This window comes from Rattus norvegicus, chromosome 17 (assembly GCF_021556685.1).
Source record: "Rattus norvegicus strain SHRSP/BbbUtx chromosome 17, alternate assembly SHRSP_T2T, whole genome shotgun sequence".
NCBI classification, from domain to species: domain Eukaryota; kingdom Metazoa; phylum Chordata; class Mammalia; order Rodentia; family Muridae; genus Rattus; species Rattus norvegicus.
Genome location: NC_141550.1, coordinates 61,845,395 through 61,872,643, shown reverse-complemented (window position 1 = coordinate 61,872,643; position 27,249 = coordinate 61,845,395). Strand labels below are relative to the sequence as shown.

General features: G+C 40.7%; 1 protein-coding gene across 8 annotated transcripts in view; it reads left to right on the top strand.

Moving 5' to 3' along the window:
- The window catches only part of Mpp7 (MAGUK p55 scaffold protein 7), a 269,029-nt gene that overhangs the window by 146,075 nt on the left and 95,705 nt on the right, over positions 1-27,249 (top strand).

Below are 27,249 nucleotides of genomic sequence, written 5' to 3'. Positions count from 1 at the left end.
TAGGGAAGTTTTCTGCTATAATTGATGTTTTGAGTTAGGAGTTTTTTGCTTTTTGTATTTTCTTTGACTGTTGTGTCTGTCTTCTATGGTATCTTCTATGCCTGAGATCTCTCTTCCATCTCTTCTATTCTGTTGGTGATGCTTGCATTTGTGACTCCTGATCTCTTTTCTAGGTTTTCTATCTCCAGGGTTGTCTTCCTTTGTGATTTCTTTATTGTTTCTAATTTCAGTTTTTGATCCTGGACAGTTTTGTTCAATTCCTTTACCTGTTTGATACTGTTTTCCTGTATTTTAAAAAGATATTTATGTTTCCTCTTTATGGGCTTCTACCTGTCTCCTATATTTCATTAAGGGGGTTATTTATGTTCTTCTTAAAGTCCTCTATCATCTTCATGAGATGTCATTTTTATTCTGAGTCTTGCTTTTCAGGTGTGTTGGGGTATCCAGGGCTTGCTGTGGTGGGAGAACTGGGTTCTGATTTTGCCAAGTAGCCCTGGTTTCTGTTGCTTATGTCCTTCTGCTTGCCTCTTGCTCTCGGGTTATTTTAGGTGTTGACTGGCCTTGCTATCTCTGGAGCCTGTCCCTCCTGTAAGGCTGGTTATGTTGGGTCTCCTTGGGTCAGGCTGCCTCTTGTTATGAGAGGGGACTGGAGATCCTATTCTGTGAACCCATCTGTGTCAGAGCTCCTTAGGGTCAAGCTGTCTCTGGGTGTGGGTGAGGTGGCTGTGGGGTGGCTGGGGCTGGCTCACAAGATCTGCTCTAGGATGCAGGTGTGAACCTGGAGGAATGTGTGTCTCTGACTGTATGGGAGTTGCTGCATCCCTTGGCCTTGGTGATTGGGGTGGGGGTTGGGACCTTACCTGAGATCCTGGGTGTGTCAGGCCTCCTGGGGTCAAAGTGTCTCTGGGTGTGGGCAGGATGGGTGGGGAACTAGAACACAGCTGCTTCCGGGGAGTTTCTTAGATGCATCTGTGCACCATCTTAGATTTATTTTTTCTTGGATTATGCTTAAGCATAGTGTGTTCAACCCTTAGACATTTTATGTTGATCATTCAGCCATTCGCTCCTGTGGTGCTCAGGAATGAGCCTAGGCCTTGGGCATGCTGGGGGAATCCTTAGATCCCTAGGTATGCTATGCTGAAGATAATGTCCTCACTCGTGCCTTTGCTTCTATTGTATGTGGACTCGGGGAGTAGATCTCTTTCAACTGCTTGTATGGAGAGTAAGATCTCATTGGAATGTACTTAAAAATGGCTCTGCTAGGTGACGATTTCTGTTTAGAATTGCGTTTTGGTTCTCTTCTCACAAGCAGCATCTGGTGCTTCATGCTGTCTCACACATGCTGGGTCTGAGAAGAGAGGCTCTATTTCTGCGCTTGTGTTTGAGTCCACTTTCAGCGGCTGTAGCAATACCTTCTTTGGCTTAAGTTTAGAAACCCAGATGACCAGTAGGACGTGTACTTTTCAGTATTTTTGACAATTTTGATATCCTAATTACCGAAGCACTTGTTCAGTTCTTCACAGTTAAGTTTCCTTCTCTCCCCCCACCCCCACTAGTTTGTAAGGATTCCTTGTAAGTGCTCTAATAATGCTCTATTTCGGACCAATACTTTGTTTTGTTTGACTTCTGCCCAATCGATTCCTCCCCCTGTTTTGGATGCTGCTGCTGATCATAATCGGGTCTTGCCTATGCTAGCGGAGTGGGCAGTGATGGAGTCCCATCCACCCTTGGCCCTTCTGTGACCTCTACTTTAAATGAGGTCTTGGTGGTCTAAGTTCTTGTTGTAGAGTTTATTCACTTTTGCCTTTTTTTTTTTTTATAACTAATGCTTTTGTTACCCTGTGAACTTTAAGATCATCAAAAGAATTAAGCGCTCAAGGAATTGTTTTGCCTATATAAACGTAGACTCAGGCACACAGGTGTGCACACAGCACACATATACTTGTGGCACTAAGGATTGAACTCAGAACCCCACACATGCTAGGCAAGCGCAACCCTGATTTCAGTTTTGTTTTTAAATAGAATTTGAGACAGAGTCACAAAGTAGCCTAGGGTAGACTTGAACTTGTGGTTCTCTTCCCTCAGCCCCAGGGTAGCTGGAATTACATCAGCCCTTGCTCAGATGTAGATGTGCAGTCTACCTTTAGCTGATTTTTGTCTATGGTATGAGGTAGGGATGCGTATTTGGTTGTTGTACGTTTCTTTTTCCCAAAGGGCTATTCAGTTGATACAGCACCATTTGTGGGTGGGGTGAGCATCCTTTTTGACATCCCCGTGGCATCAGCTTGTTCATTAATCCACTGTCTGTATCCACAGGGTTCTGCTTCTGCATCATTTGTTCTTTCTGTGGTTCCGCATTAGGTTGATATCACAATGCCCTGTAAGTGAGAATACATTAGTTTCATGGGAGACATAGTTCATTTGGATACAGTGGGTCTGTTTATAACATTAACTCTACTAACTCTGAAGTTTTGAACAATTTTCCATTATCTAGATTTTTAATTTCGTTTAGGAATACTTTATAATTTCCTCATACAGATTTTATATATCACTGAAACTAATATTTAATTTTAATCACTGTACTAAATATTTAATTTTTAGCTGTTTGGCACTTGTGCACTGAAATACATTCTGTTGTTCTAACCCTTTTTCTTCTAGTAGGTTGCTTCAGCAAGCCCTGATATGAGGGCTTGTGCCTAGTCTTATTGTATCTTGTTCTGTCATGTGTAGTTGGTATCCCTGGGAGGCCTGCTCTTTTCTGAAGGGAAGTGGAGGAGGCGTGGGTCCGGGAGAGAGGGCAGGTTGGATGAAGGGGGTGGGTGGTATGAGGAGAAGGAGGGGAAACTAAGGTTGGGACGTATTGTATGAGAGAAGAATTAAAACCTTTATTTAGATCTTCCGTTCCATGGTTTTATTCAGAGCTTTTATTACTTTATCTGTGTATTCTTTAATTAACATGGCAGTTTTCTGTATTCTACCTATTATCTGTGTTTCATTGACCAGTATATTTCCCGTCATCATTAGTCATCTATCATTGTCCATCAGCTGTATATTAATATCACCTATTAATCTTACCTATCCGATGCCTTCTTACCTATTAATCAAGAAATCATCTATCCATCTATATGTATATATTTATATACATACAGATTTTCCCCCTGTGGTTTAGTCTAAGACTTCTAGAACTTGGCTGAAAGAAATATTTAATAGTGGATCTTTTTGTTTCTCCATGTATGTGTTCCCTTCTACCCACCTTTGAGTGCAAACATCTTCCATTCTGTATCACCAGCGTCTTTGCCCATCCTTGGACTCTCTTTGAAATGTTTATCTTTATCTCATGATCTTCTAAGGAAACCTTTGTCATTCTTTTGTCCTGCCTTGGCTTTTATTTTTATTCAAAAATTTTTATTTAATCTAAACCAAACATAAAATATAGACAGTACCATGGGATTAGTAATTTTTTTGAGGATAGCTGTGAAGGTCAAAGAGGTCAGACACATTATAAGCCTGAACACAGTAGCACGCACTATGGGTCGGTATTAGAATTATAGTAGTCATTGGAAGGTACCATATTCATTCATTCAACAGAATAAACACCTATTGAATCAAATATTAAAGTTGGCATTGATTAAAAGAAAACATAAAAAATTAAATTAATTTATTGCTAGCCTGACTCACATTTTGGCAGTCATATAATTAAATATATGTGGAGTGATCAGTAGTATAACTGGTATAATTTTTATAACCCAAAGTGTTTTTAATATTGAGTTCCTTAATGATATTAGCTTTATTTTTATCCTTTGGAGGTTGATGAAAAGTATTATTCATTTTGGTTACACAGTGCACTTTCTGCTGTCACCCATTCCAAAGGCATAGCATACTTGCAGTATGAGCTGTGGGGTAAAAGCTGGATACCTCCACAGTAGCGGCTTTGGCAAAGGCAGAAATTGAATACGTGTGTCTGGGACAGGGCAAGCGTCTGCAGCGCACAGCCTCAGCATGTGCTCTGTGGAGAGCTGCTTAGCTTTCCTGAGTAAGGAAGTGCAAAAGATTGAATGGGATCGACTTAGGTATGACTTGGAAATTGTTGTATAAAATTCAACAGTGTCTATTTCTAAGTCACAAATTCATATTTATTTTTGCTAAATTTTAAAATCCACAGCATGGTACAGTCCCAATGCGCATTGCGATGAAGCCGTACTTTGGAAATTCACAGGACAGCTCGACTTGGCACCTTGCAACTTCTAGAAAGTGGGTTGCCAGGGTCTGTGACATCATCCTCTCTGTAGGCCAATGAAAGTACATTGCATCATTTGAGAACTGGGAGCTTGGGAGCTTGCAAAGGACCTTAGCATAGGATCTTGTGGGCTAGCTTTGCCTGTTCCTTTGGCAAAGCTTGGGTTTTGTGACTGCATGATTCTGAGAGACCAACCACTCACATTATTTGCTCCCAAAAGAAGGCAGGCAAAAAAGGGAGAGTGTAGGAAGTCTGCTGTTTAGAATGAGGGTTGCAAAGACAGAGTAAAGCTATAGAAGTGCCATGCAAGCACTTGATGCCACAAGCAGGAGGTGTGGCTGAGTTACAAGGGATTTAACTGGTGATGCTGTAGAGTGCCTCCCACTATAGGGGTGTGCTCAAAATGTCAGGCTTCAAAAGTGGACGTCAATCGAGATGTCTTGGCAGTTAAGAGCACTGATCTGGAAGAGGGCCTGAGCTTGGTTCCCAGCACCTGCTTGGCAGCTCACAACCATTCGTAACTATTTGTTCCAGAGGATCTGATGCCCCTTCTGACCCCTCCACAAGATAGACACTCAGGCCCACACTTATAAACAATAAAGAGAAAAGTGATCCCATATATTTGCAGAGAAGATTAAATTACACTCTCTTTCCAGTGAGATAACATGTTTTCATTTTTGAACATCTCTGGGTTCACTTGAAATGTTCTCATTTCTATGGTTTGGCCTCGTTTCTGTATTGCCACGATGTCTAACCAGCAGTTTTTCTCCAGCTATTTAAATATAAGACCATAAGGAAAACTGGCTTTTCCCACAGCAGACAACCCTATGGTTAAAAATGAAAGGAAAGTAGAAAAGACTTGTAGAAATTCCCTTACTTTTCAACGCTGGTTGTCATTAATTTATCTGTTTTTAGGAAACTGTTTAGAAAACAAGAGATAACTACAGTTGTAATTGTTTCCTGAGTTTCACTCTCCACCAAATATAAACTTCAAGCAACAGGCGACAAATTTGCTTTTCTGCTTTCTGTCTGCTTGGTGCTGGTGAGGCTCAACACTTAATATTAGTAGGCACTTCCTAATTTGGACATCAGTATGTAAGTGACATTTACGGAATTAAAATATCTTTTTGATTTCTATGTATATGTGTGTGCCTGAGCGTATATACATATACCATGTGTGTATTGCTGATTATGGAGGCCATAAAGAGGGGTCAGATCCCTGGAACTAGAGTTGCAGACAGTTGCTCACTGCTTGGCTTAAATATTGGGAACCCACCCAGCTCCTCTCTAAGAGCACCAAGTGCTTTTAAACTCTAAGCCATCTTTCCATATCCTACTTGGAGAATTCAGAAAATTTAATTTACCCCTTGGAACCATTGTGAAGCAGCTGAAGCTGTATAAATCAAATGTATAAACTCAGAATGTATAGCTATTATATAACTGTTATTTTACTGCATCGGAGACTTGTCTGTGCATCTCACAGAAATCTGAAAGTAAAAGGGAGAAACAATAAAGATACTAGATTAGTTAATGTTCTATATATCTATATATTATCAAATATAATTATTATATAAGTACTGGTATTTAATAATAAATATTAAACAAATTAAATATTAAAACTTAATACTGAACTTTAACATTAAATGTTAATTAAACCAAATATTAATTATTTAAATACTGATATTAAATTAAATAAATATTAAATTTCAGTACTAGCTTGATATAAATAATAATAATTGATAGTAATGTATATATTTATAATATATATAAGTATTTATATATAGATAAGAAGAGAGGGGATTACTAAATTGGCTTATACAATTCTCGTTGGATGTCCTGTTAATGGCCATTCTTCACACTGGAAAGGCTGAGAACTTCTCAGTTGTTGAGTCTGTGAGACTGGATGTTTCAGCACCCTAGTCTGTAGTCAATGAAGGTTCAGAGGATTCCTTCAGAGCTGCTCTTGTCAGTGCACATTGACACCTGAATGCTGAGGCTGGGATCTGATGTCAGGGAGGGCAGGCAGAAAGCAAAAGCTTTCCCTCCAGACTCCCTTTGCTGGGCTGTGGCTGAAGGTGCTTCTGACTCCAGTGGAAGGTCTTTCCTTCCTCAGTGATGCCTCCACAAAGTCCTTATAGACTTGCTCAAAGATGTGTGGCCTGGTTGATTGCAGATCCAGTCAGGTAGTCGTCCAAGACTCACTTTTGCAGATATCAAGGGCATAATCCTACAAGGAGCTGCAGACAGAGATGATTAGGAATAACTTGTCATACATAGTGAAAAATTTAACTTCGAAAATGTACTGATAAATTTAAGGGCTTGAATTGCTACTTGGTTACAGCTGAAGAGAACTGATAGTATGATCAATGTTTTTAAAAAATAGCAAGGAATACAAGACACAATGTATCATAAATACACATTTTATTAGGCTTAAATAGATAATAGAGCAACAGGTAATATGGAAAATGCTAAGAAGCATGGGGTGTGTGTACATGTGCTGGCCTGGAGTGTTTGTTCACCACATTAGATGGAGTAGCACGTGAGCTGGGAGGAATGTCGTAGGACTTGAAGTGTGCCATGTTTGTAAGATGTGTGAAGATTGTGTATAACTATTTAGGACTTCAGCTAAATATATGTATGTAAGAATTCAAGGTGACTCTGCATAATCATTTGCATAAGCCTTAAACCATTGGTTTTGGAGAAATAGGAAAGCAAGCAGTACATCAACACTAAAGTGTGAGGCATTAAGTACACAGAGTAGCCAGAGGGAGAGCACTGTAAGAGAAGAAAATGATCTAACTTTTGAGTGTTTAAAAGTCAAAATTTAGTCACATAAGAGAAAGGATACAAGTAATGAAGACTTGGGCATTGTGGCACACTCATCAAATCTTACTGCCTGAGAAGCTGAGGCAGGGGTTTCAGGCATTTGAGGCCAGTTTGTGTTACATGAGTAGACTGTGTCTTTAATTTTTTTAAAGGCAATAAGCAAGACATTCATCTTAAGAGACTTCAAAAGGACAGCAGAATAGTCACCTGTCGGAAGGAAGAACTGCTCTGAGACAGGAATTAATGGTGTACAATGAAGGACACTCCACTCTAACGAAGAATTGTTGAAATGTGCCTTCTTCTGACTAGATTGTTTGAAGGGAAAGAAAATCAAGATGGGAACAGCTTTGGGAAGGAAAAGATAGTCACAAAGTCAGAGTAGACGTTCAAGATCATTACCAAATACTGTGAACAGCCCAAGGGAAACTGATGTGAAAGCGCCATATGTCTAAGCACCACATGAACTTCTAGAACATTAAAACCTGCAGAATTGATGAGGAGAAACAAATTGAAAGCCAGATCTACTCCTAGAATAAGTATAGAAACCAGGAAAGTAAAAAAGGAACATTGCTGGGGTAGGAGTTTGGGGGAGCAGTGGAGAGAGGAATAGCAGGGCACACATGGTCTGACTGCATAAATGGGGAGAACAAGGAACTCTAATTAGGGGCAGAGAGGATAAAAATAGAAGGAAGAGGAGGAGGCACGATAAGGATGTCTGGAAAAAGTCATAAGGAATCATTCTATTAACTGTCTCTCTTAAAATCTACAGTACATATAAGTATGAATAAATAAATACACACACACACACAGTTTAAATGAAAATTTCTCATCTTGGATAACATTACTCGCTCTAAGAGCCAAAAATTACATTACAAAACTCTCAATACCAGGCACCAGAGGCCCTCCTTTAGTTGTTGGTCATGGCTATCCAAGAGACTCCAAACACATTCCATGCTATTATTCTTGGTCGTCCCCTAGAAGTAGAAGGTAAGTCCTTATTGCTGAAAATAACATGTACTGGACACAGGTCCGGAGGCCCCTGAGCTGGAACTAACCTGAGTGCCTCTTCCCTTAGGACTATGTTTTATGGTACCAGAACTCACCATGGGAGCTTCCAAAGGAAGAAAGCAATCAATTGTCCTCCCCACTATGGTCCTGTGAGCCACAACAGCAGCCACTGTGTCACGTTAACTCTGAGGGTGCAGTAGTGGCACCCATACCTTGCCAGTAATCAACAGCTCTCTAACTGTAATTAAGGCCCCCTCATCAAGAGGGAGATCGTGCCTGGTGCCAACTCACACAACTACCTAATGCTAGTGAAGTCATGGATTTTGAGGAAAACCTACATTTCCCACCTTAGTTCATTTATAATGTACTAAGTTTTTACCTATACCACAGTAAATGCAGTCGTTATCCTTTGTTAAGAAACTTCCCTTGTAACACCTGGAGAGCATGACAAAACACAACCAATCAAAATTTAGAATTGTAGAGCCCAGTCCCAAAGGGTACAGCTACAAAACACTTGCACACCAACTGATTGTCCAATACCAAATGGTCAGTACTAAAAATATACATACAAGTAACATTGTACAGATCAAGCAGGTTATCTATACTACATACATCTATACATATAAAATAATTAATGAAGAAAAAGAGGCTGGGCTGGAGAGATGGCTCAGTGGTTAAGAGCACTGACTGCTCTTCCAGAAGTCCTGAGTTCAAATCCCAGCAACCACATGGTGGCCCTTACAGCCATCTCTAATGAGATCTGATACCTTCTTCTTGTGTGTCTGAAGACAGCTACAGTGTACTTATATATAATAAGTAAATAAATCTTTTAAAAAAAAAGAAAAGAAAAAAAGAGGCCATGATTTTGAAAGAGAGCAATGGGATGATATATGGGAAGGTTTGGAGGGAGGAAAGGGGAGGGGGAATAATAAAATTGTATTATAATCTCAAAAAGAAAAAAAGAAAGAAAAGGTTCTACAAAAATACCACATGAAACTTTGAGAGGAGAATAAAATAAAATCTCCCTAAATCAGAAAAAATAAATTGAATAAAACCACCATGTGGCTTTCCTAGATACACTTGTCTAAATATTAAGGAGTCATTCAATTTTATTTTTCAAATTATTCCAGAAAATAGAAGAAATAGTCCCTCTTGTCATACATGACTTGGTATAACCCTAGAATAAGACAATATCCAGTCTGATGAAGAAAAACTACAGGTCTATTTTAAGTCATGGAGAGGAAGAAAGAGGAAGACGAAGAAGAGGAGGAAGGAGAAGGAGAAGACGACTAATTAGCAAAGAGAAAAAGACAGCAGCCAACTACATGTAGTATCCTTCATGGCGAGGTTAAGTGCCACACCCAAGCTCTTGCACAAAGGCTGGTTCCTTGGCACTGTTGGGAGGTGTTGTAACCTTTAAGTGATGGTCCCAGGGGAGAGCGGTTCCTGTGGAGCATGTGTGGCCCTGATTTCTTCCCCTCTTTCTTTTCCTAGCTTCTCTGAGGTGAGGGGTTTCACCCACACTGCCATGTGCTCCCAGCTGTGTGTCGTTACTGCACAGGCTCAGAGCAACAGGCCCAGCCAGTCACGGACTGCAGCTTTGAAACCATGAACCAAGACTTTTTATAATGAGATTTATAAATTAATTAATCTTAATTTATTTAATTGCAGGAGTGGAAAGCTAACACATACCATAACTGATAATAAGAAAGGGAATTATTACATGTAATTCTCTTGGTAGATACTGGGAAGTAAAGTTGATAAAATACAGGCTTCATCTTTTAATGAAAAATCCTGTTAGTGAATAGGAAGGAGGCACAAAAATCGAATAAAATCCAGAATAATTATTTTTACAAGTGAAAATGGCAAGTACTGCTTTGAAAATCAGACATTATTTCTGAATAACTGTGACCAAAATACTTGGGCAACTGAGAGAGGAGAGGTTCACTTTTGGCTTGCACTTTGAGAGGCTTGAGTGTTGGACCTGTGCATGTGGACGGAACATGGTGCCGGCGGGGAGTGTAGAGCGGGTCGTTCATGACTTAGGGAACAGAACCGGGAACAATGATACAGTAACTGCCCAGGGTAAGGTGAGGTGCACATGGACATGCTCTCAGTGACTTCTTTCCTCCACCTGTGCCCATCGCCTGCCATTGGTCACCTCTCAACAAGGCCTTCATATTCTGAATCCTCAAGGGATTAAGCCATTGCTTGGGCCAGAGCTTTCACGGTGTAGTATTCTTCACAGACACATCAGACACTTTCACCTTACTGTAGTGAGAATCTCATCAGCCTGGTCAACCCAAGGGAAGTGCATAGAGGATGCAAAAGAAGAAACAGAACTGTCACAATTCCTGGGTGATACGACTGCTTCTGAAGAGAATCTTCAGGTTAGTTTAATAGCAAGCAGACTGCGTCAGGTATATGTAAAATATCGTTTGTATATCTAAATATCTGTAACCAATGGTAAAAGGAAATTTAAAATAAAAAATCAAAACTAGTCTATTTATAGTAGCAGTAGAAAATGTAAGTATAACCGTGATAGAGAATATTAAACACCCATGCATGAGAAATTATGACACTTCATCAAGACACAAGTGCATAGAGAACGGGAAGGCTCAACATTAGGCTGCCTCTTTGCCAAGTGTGGCTTCAGTCTGCATAGGCCAGGAGGCTGAGCCAGGAGCCCGTGGTCAGCTGCTGATCTGGAACAGGTGTTACGTCTGGATTTATCATAAAGTTGAAATAATGAAGGCAGTATACTGTCCGCGCAGGAGGAGAATGGGCGACGGGAGGAGCAGAGGTGCTGCTGGTTACAGGCCTGTGGCCGACACCAGATAGAAGAGGGGATAAGGAAGGATGCTTTGAAATAGGTTTATCCATGTGGCAAAGAATGAGGCCACTAATCCAGCTGAGGAGGAGAGCACTGACCTGGGATGTGTGAGGTGCTAGCTTTAAGTCTCAGCATTCCCCAAAAGAAGAAAATAACTGTAGGGAGAAAAAAAAATAGTAGGTGTGTGTGTGTGTGTGTGTGTGTGTGTGTGTGTGTGTGTGTGTGTGTGTAAGAGAGAGAGAGAGAGAGACAAACAGACAGACAGAGACAGACAGACTGACTGACTGACTGACTGACTGTGCACAGAAAAGCCAGAGGAGGATCCTATTAGGTATCTTATTCTCTCACTCTCCGCCTCATTCCCTTGAGTGAGGTAAGGTTACTCACTGAACCAAGGAGCCACCCCTTACAGCTCTGGGTAACAGGCACATAGGCAACCATACCTAGTTTTTTATATGGGTCCTGGGGAGATGAGCTCAGGTTCTAATGTATGCACAGCAAGAATTTTTACCACTGAGCTGTCTCTCTAACCTTTACAAGAACATTTTCGCCAGCAGAAATCTTAACCACAAAAATCCAGAAGTAATTCTAGGTACCCATTGACAGGTAAACAACAATTTAGGTTTTCCATAGAGTGAACTATTACACAGTAGTGAAAAACGAATGGTTTTTAAGACATAAGTTCTTGAAGTGTTGAAGTCCCAGGAAATAGCTTAACAGTTGGTGCTATTTGCATAAAGATATTTGAGCCAAATGAAACAGTACATTATCAACACATCTGTAGAGTTTTAAAGACATTTTTTAAATGAAGAGCTAAAAACGTTAACTGAGACTTGTTGACCAAGAATCAGCGTTACAGACCTGGAGGTGTAGAACATTTAGGACAGGAAGACATTGTGCTATGCTTATGGTTGGCCTTGATCAGAGATGCTTCCTCCTGTGGCAGGTGGGAACAAACACAGAGACCCGCAGACAGACAATATGAAGAGCGAGGGAATTTGGAACACTCAGATCTAAACAGGAAGTCTCCGTCAAGTCCCTCCCCTCAGGGCTCAGAGAACCCTGCAGAAGAGGAGGCAGAAAGAGCAATGCAGGACACTCAGAAAACAAGACCCTCTGGATTAACCTAAGAACTCTCCTGAACTCACTGAGCCTGAAGCAGCGAGCTTAGGGCCTGCCTGGGTCCGCACCAGGTCCTCTGTGTAGCCATTGTGGCTTTGAGTTCAGTGTTCTTATGGGATTCCTGAGTGGGCAAATGATTGGCTCTCTGATTCCCAGGCCTGTCATTGGGCTCTTTTTCTTCTGTTTGTTTTGTTCAATTCTGACATGCTGGTTTTTCTTTCATCTTACTATATTTTAAAAATGCCCAGAAAAGCAAACAAAGAAACAAAACAGACGAGGAAGTCCTAGGCCTTAGAAAGAGAACTCACTATGATGGTGCAGCTAAACTGTCAGGGTGCCAGCACTTCTTTCCAAATATTTGTGTTTAAACCCATAGATACGTTACTCTCACCATAATCAAAGGTACTTCTTGTGTAATGAGCGGTCATGAACAGAGAGATACTTGAGAATAAGTGGTGGCTGTCATTGTTGTGATAGAATCATGGCTGGCATCCAGACAGAGCACACCAGGCAACACAGTTCCACATGAGAGAGAGAGGTTTATTGTGGGGGAAGGGGACGAAAGGGGGAGATGGAGGCTGTGATGGTTTGCACATGCTTGGCCCAGGGAGTGGCACTATTAGAGGGTGTGGCCTTGTTGGAGGAAGTGCGTCACGGTGGGTGTGGGCTTGGCTGCCTGGGGATGCTCCGTCTTCTCCTGCCTCCCTTCCGGTGAAGACGTAGAACTCAGCTCCTCCTGCACCATGCCTGCCTGGATGCTGCCATGCTCCTGCCTTGATAATAATGGACCGAATCTCTGTACCTGTAAGCCAGCCCCAATTAAATGTTGTCCTTTATAAGACTTACATTGGTCATGGTGTCTGTCCACAGCAATAAGACCCTAAGACAGAGACAAAGGGGGAAAAAGAGGGAAGAAGGGGTGAAGGTCAGGAAGGGTCCACCTTTTATTGAGGCTGTGACTTAATTGCTCTCAGGTAAAGGTGGGAGGTAAACCAAATGGACACTGGGACTGTATGGCAATTGTGATGGCAACAGATGCGTGGATCCTAGTCACCTATGGATCACCATCATGGGTTAGAGTTGATCTGCAACAAACCGGAAAACTGGTTGTTGATGCCAACAGTCATAGAAGACACTTATGCACCCCCTAAGACCCAGGGAACACCACAGAAGAGGGGACAAAAGGAGAATGTAAGAACGAGAAGATTGGAAGCAGGACTGTGTACTGGGCATGTCACAGCCATGACCTCACAGCAGCTATGGCTGCTTGCCATTGGCCTGCACAGGACTGGGCCTGTCAGTCTTCAATCATAGACTGGGGGAGTGGATCCATGGGGCCCTAAGCTTTCTGCATGAACTGATGGATGCCAGGAGCAGGGGTTAACATTGCTTTCAGTTGTGAACTAACTCACGAGGCCACCAGGCTCCCATGGACAGGTACAAACCCATGGTCACACAGACAGCCCCGATTAAACTCAGTGGCTCATGAAGCAAAAGGACATGAATACAGGACCGGGGCTTGTAGGGAGGAGGGAGGATAAAGGTGGTTTTGGGCAGTTCAAGAGTGTGGGAAGAGAGAGTAATCCAAATGCATCGTGCATGCATGAAATTGTCAAATGACACATTTAACAAAGAATGAAATAGAGGGTTAAAGAGTTAGCTCCGTGCTTAGCCCTTAGTGCTTTTCCAGAGGAACACAGTTCAAGTCCCAGCGCCTGTGTCAGGCAGCCTATAACTAACTGCCTGTAACTCCCATACCCCCTCTGGCTTCCAAAGGTACATGCATGTATGTGTACAGACACGTGAAAATGAAATACATAAATGAAAATGTTTTTTAATGAGGAATCTGTATATTGTAGAAGACTAGAGGCTGTATGTATAAATGTTGGACTGTTTCAGAATCAAGCAGGTTTTATTACCTACTTCGAGATTGTGTAATTCAAGCCGATTTTTCATTGTTGTTGACTCATTAAAAGGTTCCTAAATATTCCTTGGCTCCTTACAGGAACTGAGGGAAATCCTCTGTATAGAATATTCTAAGAAGCCATTTCAAATAGAATCATCACGCTTTCACCCTACAAAATAAAGCTAACAGTTTGATGCAATTTAATAATTTAACTTCAACCTAAAACCTGGCCTAGTACTTTGATTTTCAGGGTTTTGTAACCCTTACAGGGATCCCTCATTCGCAAACACCTTACACCTTGCCTGAAGACAGGGTGCTCATTGCTTCTAGCACTTCTCTCTAGGAAGCTGGGGTCATCATTGCCATCTTTTGGAACAGCCTGGACGCTTTGTCTCTCAACTGTGCTTGCCAACATTGTGGCATCCACAAACTCTCTAAACTCTCAGAAGTCTAAGGACAAAAGCCTAAGGATCATTCTACCTTCTTTTTTTTTTTTTTTCTTTTTCTTTTTTTTTTGGAGCTGAGGACCGAACCCAGGGCCTTGCGGTTGCTAGGCAAGCGCTCTACCACTGAGCCAAATCCCCAACCCCTCTAAGGATCATTCTAAATGAAACAAGTATTATTTCCAGTGCTTAAAGCAGCTCAGTGGCTGAGGGGTAACACAGAGGAAAGTGCTTCTTAGCCTTGATAGCCTTGGGTCTTGTCCCCAAAACTGGAAAAAGAAAAAAGCGTCAGGTTCAGGCACAAGTGCCCGGCAGAACGAGTCACAGGAGCTGAACTGGTGCAGAGACTCTTGAAACTCAGATATGCATTTGACCAAGTTCCTTTCTTGCAAATAAATGGGTCTTGTCCCCTTTCACTGTAATATGTAAATTAACAGCTATTTTTTGGGAACCAGAATTATTTTGCATTAAATTGCAAGCCTGGCCTTTTAATTCCTTCAATAATAGCAATGATGGGTAACTGCAAGCTCTTTTAATCTTAGGATTCGATAATTTTTATTCATTATTAAATATTGCTAGCAATGTAAATTGTACTTCTGTATTGCTAACTGTATTAAGAGAAGTGCATGTTTTTCCCCCGTGCCTTAATTTTGACAGCAAATGGATTTATTGTTTATGGCCTTCCTATAGCTGTTACAAAAGCAACAATATTTCTACCTATAGTTTCTTAGTATTATTTTCAATACATTGTTAAGTTTAAATGAAAGTATAATAAAAATGCCAGTGCTTTAGAACTAAAGGATAAATTTCATGCTGTTAACTGCTTCATCCTGCCTTGTAGCTCCTGTGTCACTCCCTGAAATTTAGGCCAGCTATTACTGTGACATACACACAAGTTGTTGATTTGCTGTGGTTACTCTATTAATACTGGGAGAACAAGGGAAATTCTTCCCCTCGGGAAATGAGAAGAACTGAAGCTCTTCTGCAAAATGGTAGGAAGAAAAGATTCTGCTGTAAGACTTTATAGTCATAGACCATGTAACCACCGGTCAGTGTCTTGGGATTTGATAGGTTTTAGCCACCATATGTGGCAGTTTTACACTGTGGAAGCAACAGAGTTAGTTATCGAAGTTGTAGGGTCAGTGATCAGAAGTTAATTAAAGCTTTTTCCAAGAGGGTCTTTTACCACCTTGAAGGCCTTTGCAGGACACCCATAAAATGCCCAGCTTGGCAGAGATAAATGAACTGAAAATGTATAGGGAAGTATTGGTATGAACAGTGAGCAGAGCATTGGTTCTCTGTGGGATCCAGATCTTTAGACCATGTCAGAGAATGAAGCCTGGCATCAAAGGGTTATCACAAGAAACAAGAGTGAATGTTGGCTCAACAGATCACCATGGAGCCCCAAAAGTTGTATCTATTTTTAAGTTTATTTTTATTTGGACTTATTTTTTAGACACAGGATCTTCCCTCTATGCCTAGGTGGTTCGTTTATATTTCTGGCCTTAGCAAACGTCCCGAGTAAGCCTGGGCTATGATCAGGTTTCACTGTGCCCAACTGTATTCCATTAAAAATAATAATAACAACTTACTTTTAAACTGTGTGTGTGTATGTGTGTGCGTGTGTGTGTGTGTGTGTGTGTGTGTGTGTGTGCATGTGTGTGTGTCTATGTGCATGTGAGTATGGGTGCCTGTGGTGGCCAGCAGGGTCAGACTTCCCTAGAGCAAGAGTAACAGTAGAAGGTAAGGTAAAGTATGGGTTCTGGGAACCAAACCTGGGTATTTTGCAAGAGCAGTTGGTACTCTTAACTACTGAACAGTTTGAGTCCCTGGTATTTACTACATTCAAATAATCCCCATGTGTCAAGGCCAATGTATTATTTTGATCAGTAGAACAAACATAGAAATTTGTACGTTTTTTTTTCTTTCAAGATAGGGTATTTCTGTGTAGCCCTGGCTGTCCCGGAATCCATTTTATAGGTGAGACTTGCCTTGAACTTACATAGATCTGCCTGTCTCTGCCTTCCGAGTGCTGCAACTAAAACCTGCACTGCCTCACTCAGCTACATTTTTCTTTTTAATTGTACACATTTATCTGTTACAGCACCGTCTACTTTGAAGACATACACCATAGCAGATATGGTTTATGCTTCCAAGTATATAAGGAGCTATATAGCACTTTCAGCATAATTGTCCCCTTGGAGGTCATAAAGAAATGCAAGGTTGAGTTTGTAGCCAACTCTCTTTGCTTATTTCATAAGCTGTCTAAAGTGTGTATATCCACCTGACATCTGTTTGATCTTGATACTGTGTGCAGGTGTTCCAATTTCCTTTCTCCCCCTCCCCCACCTCTCCTCCACCCCCACTGGGATTACACTATGTAGCCCAAGTCGGTCCAAAACTTGGATCCTTTTGCCCAGGTCTTGGGGTGTGGAAATTACAGGTATGTGCCATTATACTTGGCTGCCTCCGTTTTAAAAGATCAAACTCACTTCAGAAGTGAAACATTATATCAGCTCCTGTTCTCCTTGCTGTGACAAAATACTGAAAAAAGGTAATTTAAAGAAGGAAGGGTTTGTTTTGGCTCACAGCTACAGGCACACGTTGTGGTGTGGAGTTCATGGTGGTAGGAATGTGAGGCGGTAAGGAGGCAGAGAGAGGTGAGCACTGGCACTCAGTCTGTTATTGCTTTTCACTCCGCGTGGGACAGAGTCCACAGGATACTGTGCTTACAGTGGGTTTCTCCCACTTTAATTAACCTAATCTGGGAGCTCCCCTGCAAACATACCAAAGCTTTGTTTCCTAGGTGAGTTCAGATGATTGACAGTATCAACCATTATGCAAACTGAAATTTTGTGTGCATGGGTCTTTTTGTTTCCTTCCTTCCTTCCTTCCTTCCTTCCTTCCTTCCTTCCTTCCTTCTTTCCCTCCTTCCTTCCTTCCTTCCTCTAAGCATGGAACTCAGGGCCCTGAATATCTTAGGCAAGTATCTTCAACTGAACCCCCATTCCTGCTTCTACATGTATTTAAGAAACTTCTAAAGCTAGATGTTCTAGCTCAATGGTAGAACACTTGCCTGGCATCTGGGCAAGAGTCTCCCAGGACCCAACAGGGATGTCATTAGCTGAAATACCCAACAAAGGGGAGAGAGAACCTGTAGAGACCATATCCAGAGGTTAGACATGGCCCCCAGTTGAGGGATGGGGCCACACACCCATCTCAACAATTTTAACCCAGAATTGCTCCTGTCTAAAGGAAATACAGGGACAAAGACTGGAGCAGAGAGTGATGGAAAGGCCATCCAGAGACTGCCCCACCTAGAGATCCATCTCATCTGCAGACACCAAACCCAGATACTATTGCTGATGCCAAGAAGCGCTTGCTGACAGGAACTGGCTGTCTCTGAGAGGCTTTGCCAGAGCCTGACCAGTACAGATGCATTTGCTCGAAGCCAACTTTCAGACTGAACACAGTGGAGGAGTTAGAGAAAGGACTGAAGGAGCTGAAGGGGTTTGCAACCCCATAGGAAGAACAACAATACCAACCGACCAGACCCTAGAACTCCCAGAGACTAAACCACCAACCCAAGAGTACACATGGAGGTACCTATGGCTCCAGCTGCATATGTAGCAGAGGTTGGCCTTATTTGGCATCACTGGGAGGGGAGACCCTTGGTCCTGTGAAGGCTCAATGCCCCAGAGTAGGGGAATGTGAGGTGGGACTGGAATGTGAGGCAGGAGTGGGTGGGTGGGTGGGTGGGTGGGCCGGGAAGCTGCCTCATCGAAGCAGGGACAAGGGGAGTGGGTTAGGGGATTTATGGAGGGGAAATCAGAAAGGGGATCACATTTGAAATGTAAATAAATAAAATATCCAATAAAGTATATTAAAAAAAAAAGAACACTTGCCAGATATGTACAGTCTCTGATTCTGTTAGCATACACTGCCTCACTCCGTGCTTTTGGGATAGTACCTATGACTTAAATGAATACAAGCAAAGCTGCTATGGAGTCTTCTAGGACCTCTCATGATTGTATATGTCTCATGATGGAAAGCAGAGATGAGACTCGGAGGAGGCCTGTTATTTTGGTCAAGTGACTGTACTTCCAGGAGTGCAATTGATCCTGTGCACTCCTGATTGCTCTTAAGTAGTTCTAAAACGATAGAAATAACGTTGACAAAAATCTATATTAGTTACTAGTTGACTTCAGATGAAGATGTAAAATTCTCAGCTCCTCCTGCACCACGCCTGCCTTGATGCTGCCATGCTCCTGCCTTGATGATAATGGACTGAACCTCTGAACCTGTAAGCCAGCCCCAAATATTATGTTGTCCTTTATAAGATTTGCCTTGGTCATGGTGTCTGATCATAGCAGTAAAACCCTAACTAAGATACCATTTCTACATTACAACATCCCCTTGGTGTTATCTTTCACCTCTGACTCCTTCACTCAATTATGAAATGGAGTTTACCTTACTATCAGGGAAGCAAAACCTTTTAAATTATTCTACCAGTTCTTCCTTCTTTCCTTCCTTCCTTCTTTCTTTCTGTCTGTCTTCCTTCCTTTCTTCCTTCCCTTCCTTCCCTTTTTTGTATTTTCATCTTCTTCTTCAACCTTAAAGTTAAACCACATGTATAATAAAATTATTAGCAGACAAAAGATAAACCAAAACAATCTGCTTGAATTCTGCTTGTTCATAAAGCCATTGATTGAAGCATCTATTCTGTGAGGTTTCTGAATAACTTAAAAATAACATGTGCCAAGAGTGTAGGTACCTTTAACCTCTCTACACTCAGAAAAATCAGGAAGACAAAACATGATGTGCATACACCCTTAGCAGCCCCCCCCCTGCATCTTGCTGAGCACTTCGTGTGGAAGATAAATGGGTTTCATACACATGGGGGTGGGTGATGATCTTAAAGACTGACATCCAGGCAGTAGGGTGAGAATCAAGCCCACATTCATTGTGACACACCTACTTCAACAAGACCAGATCTCCTAATAGTGCCACTCCCTGGATCAAAAGGGTAAAAGAAAAGTCAGTAAGGTTTAAGTGTGAATGAGAAGTAAGTTGTTCTCTAGGATATACTGTTTTCTGCCCCTCAAGAAGAGAGAGAAGGCTCTACAGGGAAAATTTACAGTAAACTGATTGGAAGACGAAATTTTGGGCAGGAAATGCCTCTCCAGAATAGATCAGACCCAGTGAATCTGAGACCCACACATTGGTGTGGAAAGAGGAGAACGTGATGCAGGAGATGTTCTCAGAGCACACCAAAAGATGGACCATTTCACCTGTGATAAATACCATGACCAGTAGCAACTTAGGGGAGGAAATTCAACACCAACATCTAGATCACGCTCCATCGCTGAAGGAAGGCGCCAGAGGAACTCACGCAAGACCTGAAGAATCAGTAGTGACCGCTAGCTTTCTTTCTGGTTCCTGCTCAGCTAGCTTTTTTTATGTAGTCCAGCCCTATGTGCTTAGGAATAGATCCACCCACACATCAACTCTTTTTTTTTATTGGTTATTTATTTACATTTTAAATGTTATTCTCTTTCTCCTCTGCAAACCCCCCCCTATCCCCCTTCTTCTATGAGGGTGCTTCCCCACCCATGTACCCACTCACACCTCACCCCACTAGCATTCCCCAACACTGGGGCATCGAGCCTTCACAGAACCAAGAGCCTCTCCCCCCATTGATGCCAGATAAATCCATCCTCTGCTACATATGCAGCTGGAGCTACATACATCAACCCTCTCTCTTTGAGGAACACACTGTAACTTTATTTTGTCTTTTATCTAGCACATACAATAAATGCTAAAACATGCTTAAGGTTTGGAAGTTCTATGTTCAATAGACAGATAACAGTGATATACCAAATATAGGCATCATAAGGATTTTTTTAAAAGTGAATATCTGTTTAGAATAAAATGTTGTTACAAAAGCCAGAATTGGATTCTAATAAAACAAGGCATAATGTTTAAGGCAAATTTTATGAAGAAAGTATATAAAGTTAATGTAAGATTATATTTGTTAATATCCTTTGGTGGAAGAGGCACAAGTTTTTAAAACAGATTAAACATTCTTTTTAGAATACGAACCATAATAAAGTAAAATTTGATATAATAGGACTATATTTTTTTCCAGAAAACAAACTCCACTGTTGAATCATATTTCCAAGTTAATTTTAATTATGTACATACTTGTACAAATATTTCTAATACACAGACTTTAAGTACAGAAGATTAAGATGTCAGAGCATATGTAATGATTTGACCGAAGTAAAAGGTTAACATTCTTTTAGCATCTTTTGTTGTTTTCGAAACCTCCAACTTTAAAAAGCTAAGACGTGTTTGTTATTTAAAAAGCTTCCCCATTATGTTATCTTTTTGCTTATCACACACACAGAGGACTGAGAATGGGACTCACCTCAACACTGGTCTAGACATGACATGACCGTTAGCCAGTGACTAGTGGGTTGACACTGTCTTAACGCACTCTCACAGACAGGCCCACAGGGCAGGGTGACCCGAGACGTTTCTCAATTGAAGATTGCTCTTTTCAGGTGAATCCGGGTGTGTCAAGTTGAGGATAAAACCTTCATACTAATAAAAGTAACACTGGGTTTGTAGACTCAGTGGAGACAATTCCAGAAAGCAAATGTCATTCTCAAGAAGGTTAAAGGGGAGGTTCTAAAGAGAATATTAAAGAGAAGAGTTTCACAGTATATAATGAACGTATACTATGACAGTATCTGCTCAAAAGACAGTAGGGAAAAAATTGAATCCTTTTAAATATTCTTCATGAAGTTATATTGCCAAATTCATATTGTAGCATATGCTTATTTGGTGAAGCAGTGAAGTATCACATTAAAAAATAAGGATGTAGATTCTCATCAGTTTTATTTTTTGGCTCAAACATAGACTGTCAGCAGCATCAGATTTAAAGGGCAGCATGCAGTTGTCTCTGTTGCTTTTGCCGAATGGTTTTGTTGGGCAGAAGCTTTCCTTTTTAGTATCTTCTTTTTTCCCCTTGACATTTTCATTTTCTCCTTGGCTATTTTGTGTGATTGGGTTACCTCACTCAGGATGATATTTTCTAGATCCATACATTTGCCTATGAATTTCATGAAGTCATTGTTTTTAATAGCTGAGTAGTACGCCATTGTATAAATGTACCACTTTTCTGTATCCATTCCTCTATTGAAGGGCATCAGGGTTCTTTCCAGCTTCTGGCTATTATAAATAAGGCTGCTATGAATGTAGTGGAACATGTGTCTTTGTTGTATGTTGGAGCAGCTTTTGGGTATATGCCCAGGAGAGGTATAGCTGGGTCCTCAGGTAGTGGAATGTCCAATTTTCTGAGGAACCTCCAGACTGATTTCCAGAATGGTTGTACCAGTCTGCAATCCCACCAACAATGAAGGAGTGTTCCTCTTTCTCCACATCCTCGCCAGCATCTGTTGTCCCCTGAATTGTGATCTTAGCCATTCTGACTGGTGTGATGTAGAATCTCAGGGTTGTTTTGATTTGCATTTCCCTGATGACTAAGGATGTTGAACATTTCTTTAAGTACTTCTCAGCCATTCGATATTCCGCAGCTGAGAATTTCTTGTGTAGCTCTGTACCCCATTTTTTGATAGGGTTGTTTGACTCTCTGGCATCTTAACTTCTTGAGTTCTTTGTATATATTGGATATTGGCCCTCTATCAAATGTAGGATTGGTAAACATCTTTTGCCAATCTGTTGGTTGCTGTTTTGTCCTAATGACAGTGTCCTTTGCCTTACAGAAGCTTTGCAGTTTTATGAGGTCCCATTTGTCAATTCTAGATTGTAGAGCATAAGCCATTAGTGTTTTGTTCAGGAAATTTTCCTCAGTGCCCATGTGTTCAAAGCTCTTCCCCACTTTTTCTTCTACTAGTTTTAGTGTACCTGGTTTTATGTGGAGGTCCTCAATCCATGTGGACTTAAGCTTTATACAGGTCAATAAGAATGGGTGGATTTGCATTCTTCTACATGCTGACCTCCAGTTGAACCAGCACCCTTTGTTAAAAATGCTATCTTTTTTCCACTGGATGGTGTTAGCTCCTTTGTCAAAGATCAAGTGACCATAGGTGTGTAGGTTCATTTCTGGATCTTTAATTCTATTCCATTGATCTACCTGCCTGTCTTTCTACTAATGCCATACAGTTTTTTATCACCATGGTCCTGTAATTCTGCTTGAGGTCAGGGATGGTGATTTCCTCCAGAAGTTCTTTTATTGTTGAGGATAGTTTTTGCTATCCTGAGTTTTTTGTTGTTGTAAATGTAGTTGCAAATTGCTCTTTCTAACTATGTGAAGAATTGAGTTGGAATTTTGATGGAAATTGCATTGAATGTGTAGATTGCTTTTAGTAAGATGGCCATTTTTACTAAGTTAATCCTGCTGATCCATGAGCATGAAAGGTCTTTTCATCTTCTGAGATCTACAATTTCTTTCTTCAGAGACTTGAAGTTCTTGACATACAGATCTCTTACTTGCTTGGTTAGAGTCACACTGAGGTATTTTATGTTATTTTTGACTATTGTGAAGAGTGGCACTTTCATAACTTTTTTCTCAGCCTGTTTATCCTTTGATTGGAGGAAGGCTATTGATTTGTTTGAGTTAATTTTATACCCAGCCACTTTGCTGAAGCTGTATATCAGGCTTAGTAGTTCTCTGGTGGAACTTTTGTGGTCACTTAAGTATACTGTCATATGATCTGCAAATAGTGATATTTTGACTTCTTCCTTTCCAATTTGTATCCCTGTTATCTCCTTTTGTTGTCTTATTGCTCTGGCTAGGACTTCGAGTACTATATTAAATATGTAGGGAGAGAGTGTGCAGCATTGTCTAGTTCCTTATTTTAGTGGGATTGCTTCAAGTTTCTCTCCAATTAGATTGATGTTGGCTACTGGTTTGCTGTATATTGCTTTTACTATGTTGAGGCATGGGCCTTGAATCCCTGATCTCTCCAAGACTTTTATCATGACGGGGTGTTGGATTTTATCAAATGCCTTCTCAGCAGTTAATGAGGTGATCATGTGTTTTTTTTCCTTTGAGTTTGTTTACACAGTGGATTACATTGATGGATTTCCATATATTGACCCATCCCTGCATCCCTGGGATGAAGCTTACTTGATTATGATGGATGGTCGTTTTGATGTGTTCTTGGATTTGGTTTGCCAGAATTTTATTGAGTATTTTTACTTCGATATTCATAAGGGATTTTGGTCTGAGGTTCTCTTTCTTTGTTGTGTCTTTGTGTAGTTTATGTATAAGCTTAATTGTGGCTTCATAGAAGAAATTGGGAAGTGATCCTTCTGGTTCTATTTTGTGGAAGTTTGGACAGTATTGGTATAAGGTCTTCTATGAAGATCTGATCAAGTTCTGCACATCTGATCCTGGGCTTTTTTTGGTTGGGAGACTTTTAATAACTGCCTCTATTTCTTTAGGCGTTATGGGACTGTTTAGATGGTTTATCTGATCCTGATTTAACTTTAGTACCTAGTATCTGTCTAGGAAATTGTCCATTTTCTGCAGATTTTCAAGTTTTGTTGAATATAGGCTTTTGTAGTAGGGTCTGATGGTTTTTTGACTTTCCTCAGATTCTGTTGTTATGTCTCCCATTTCATTTCTGATTTTGTTAATTTGGATACTGTCTCTGTGCCCTTGGGTTAGTCTGGATAAGGGTTTATCTATCTTGTTTATTTTCTCAAAGAACCAGCTTCTGGTTTTGTTGATTCTTTGTATAGTTCTTTTTTTTTTTTCTAGTTGGTTGATTTCATCCCTGAGTTTGATTATTTTCTGCCTTCTACTCCCTCTTGGGTGTATTTGCTTCTTTTTTTTCTAGAACTTTTAGGTGTGCTGTCAAGCTGCTAATGTGTCCTATTTCCAGTTTCTTTTTGGAGGCACTCAGAGCTATGAGTCTTCCTCTTAGCACTGTTTTCACTGTATCCCATATGTTTGTGTATGTTGTGTCTTCGTTTTCATTAAATTCCAAAGTTTTTAATTTCTCTATTTCTCCCTTGACCACATTATCATTAAGTAGAGCATTGTTCAACTTCCATGTATATGCAGGCTTTCTGTTGTTTTTGTTGTTATTGAAGATCAACCTTAGTCCGTGGTGATCTGATAGGATGCATGGGATTATTTCAGTCTTCTTATATCTGATAATGCCTGTCTTGTGACCAGTTCTATGGTCAGTTTTGGAAAAGGTACAATGGGGTGCTGAGAAGAAGGTATATTATTTTGTTTTTGGATGAAATGTTCTATAAATACCTGTTAAATCCATTTGGTCCATAACTTCTGTTAATTTCTCTATGTCTCTGTTTAATTTCTGTTTCCGTGATCTGTCCATTGATGAGAGTGGGGTGTTGAAGTCTCTCACTATTATTGTGGGAGCTGCAATGTGTGCTTTGAACTTTAGTAAGGTTTCTTTTATGAATGTAGGTGCCCTTGCATTTGGAGCATAAATATTCAGGATTGAGAGTTCATCTTGATTTTTTTAATGAATATCAAGTGTTCTTCCTTATCTTTTTTGATAACTTTTGGTTGAAAGTCAAGTTTATTCGATATTAGAATGACTACTCCAGTTTGTTTCTTGGGACCATTTGCTTGGAAAATTGTTTTCCAGCCTTTCACTCTGAGGTAGTGTCTGTCTTTGTCACTGAGGTGTGTTTCCTGTAGGCAGCAAAATGCTGGGTCCTGTTTATGTAACCAGTCTCTTAATCTATGTCTTTTTATTGGGGAATTGAATCCATTGATGTTAAGAGATATTAATGAATAATGATTGTTTTCCCTTCTATTTTTGTTGGTGGTGGAATTATGTTTGTGTAGCTCTCTTCTTTTGGTGTCTTTGTAAGGAGATTACTTTTTTTCTTTTTCTAAGGGTGTATGTTTTCTCTTTGTGTTGGAGTTTTTCATCTATTATCCTTTATAGGGCTGGATTTGTAGAAAAATATCATTTAAATTTGGTTTTGTCATGGAATATCTTGGTTTCTCTATCTATGTTAATTGAGAGTTTTGCTGGATATAGTAACCTGGGCTTACATTTGTATTCTCTTAAGACCTGTATAACATCTGCCCAGGATATTCTGGCTTTCATAGTCTGTGGTAAGAAGTCTGGTGTACTTCTGGTAGGTCTGCCTTTATATGTTACCTGTTCTTTTCCCTTGCTGCTTTTAATATTCTTTCTTTGTTTTGTGCGTTTAGTGACTATTATGTGATGGGAGGAATTTCTTTTCTGGTCCAATGTATTTGGAGTTCTTTAGGCTTCTTGTATGTTTATGGGCATCTCTCTCTTTAGGGAAGTTTTCTTCTATAATTTTTTTTGGAAATATTTACTTGCCCTTTAAGTTTGGTATCTTCCCTTTCTTCTATATCTGTTATCCTTAGATTTGGTCTTCTTATTGTGTCCTGATTTCCTGGATGTTTTGGGTTAGGAGCTTTTTGCATTTTGCATTTTCTTTGACTGTTGTATCGATGTTTTCTATGGTATCTTCTGCCCCTGAGATTCTCTCTTCTATCTCTTGTATTCTGTTGGTGATGCTTGTATCTATTACTCCTGATCTGTTTCCTAAGACTTTTAACTCCAGGATTGTTCCCCTTTTTCCTTTCCTTATTGTTTCTATTTTCATTTTTTAATCCTGGATGATTTTTTTCTCAGTTCCTTCTCCTGTTTAGTTGTTTTTTCCTGCAATTCTTTGAGGGGCTTTTGTGTTTCCACTTTAAGGGCTTTTACTTGTTTACCTGTGTTGTCCTGTATTTCTTTAAGGGAGTTATTCATGTCCTTCTTAAAGTCCTCTATCAACATTATGAGATGTGATTTTAAATCCAAAACTTGCTTTTCTGGTATGTTTGAATACCCAGTATTTGCTTTGGTGTGAGAACTGGACTTTGATGATGCTAAGTAGTCTTGGTTTCTGTTGCTTAGGGTCCTACCTGGTGTTAGCTTGTCTTGCTGTCTCTGACAGTGACTTGACCCTCCTGTAAGCCTGTGTGTCAGCACTCCTATAGACCTGTTTTCTTTCCTTGGGATCTGGGAACAGAGAACTGCTCCTGGCTTTGTGTGTCCTGATGCTTCCAGGTGGCTTGCTTGGAGCAGAAGAGTTGGTCTATTCTCAGCTCTCAGGTGTGTCAGTGCTCCAGGAGACTGGCTTTCACCTGGGAGCTCAGGCAGAAACTGGAAATTTCCTGCTTTTGACTGCTTGTGTGTTCCTGTATCCCGAGGCAGGTTCCTCTTGGGTCAGGAATGTGGGCAGAAGTGGTGGTCTCCCCTGAGGTCTCAGGATTGTCCCTACTTCTGAGAGTCCTGCTCTATCCCCCAAGGGATTTGGGTACAGAGAGCTGTGGGACCAGTTCAGTTCTGGGTGCAGACAGAAGCATGAAGGTTCCTGCTGGTGGATGCTCCTATGTTCCTGCTATGTTCCTGTATCCAGAGGGCACTAGGCAGGTTCCTCTTGGGACATCAGTGTGAGCAGAAGTGGAGGTTTCCCCTGAGTTCTCAGGATTGTCATTACCTGTGAGAGTCCAGCTCTCTCCCTCATGGGATTTGGGTACCACATTTACTTTCAAAATGTATCCAATTGAAGATGACTATAACTTCCTTTTAAAAATTGGTTGCACATAGGAACAGCCATGTTCTTTGTTTCGCTTTGTTTGTTTGAAACAGTTTTAGGGCACCTGGTTGTCTTCAGACACCCTGTATAGCTGAAGACGACCTTGAATTTCTGATCCCTACTAAATGTTGAGATTAAAGATGTGTCTCCTAAGTGTGAGCCTCCATGTAGTCTAGCACGGAAGCATTCTGAACAATGATTGTAGGAAAGCTAGACAAGTTTCCTAACAGTCCAA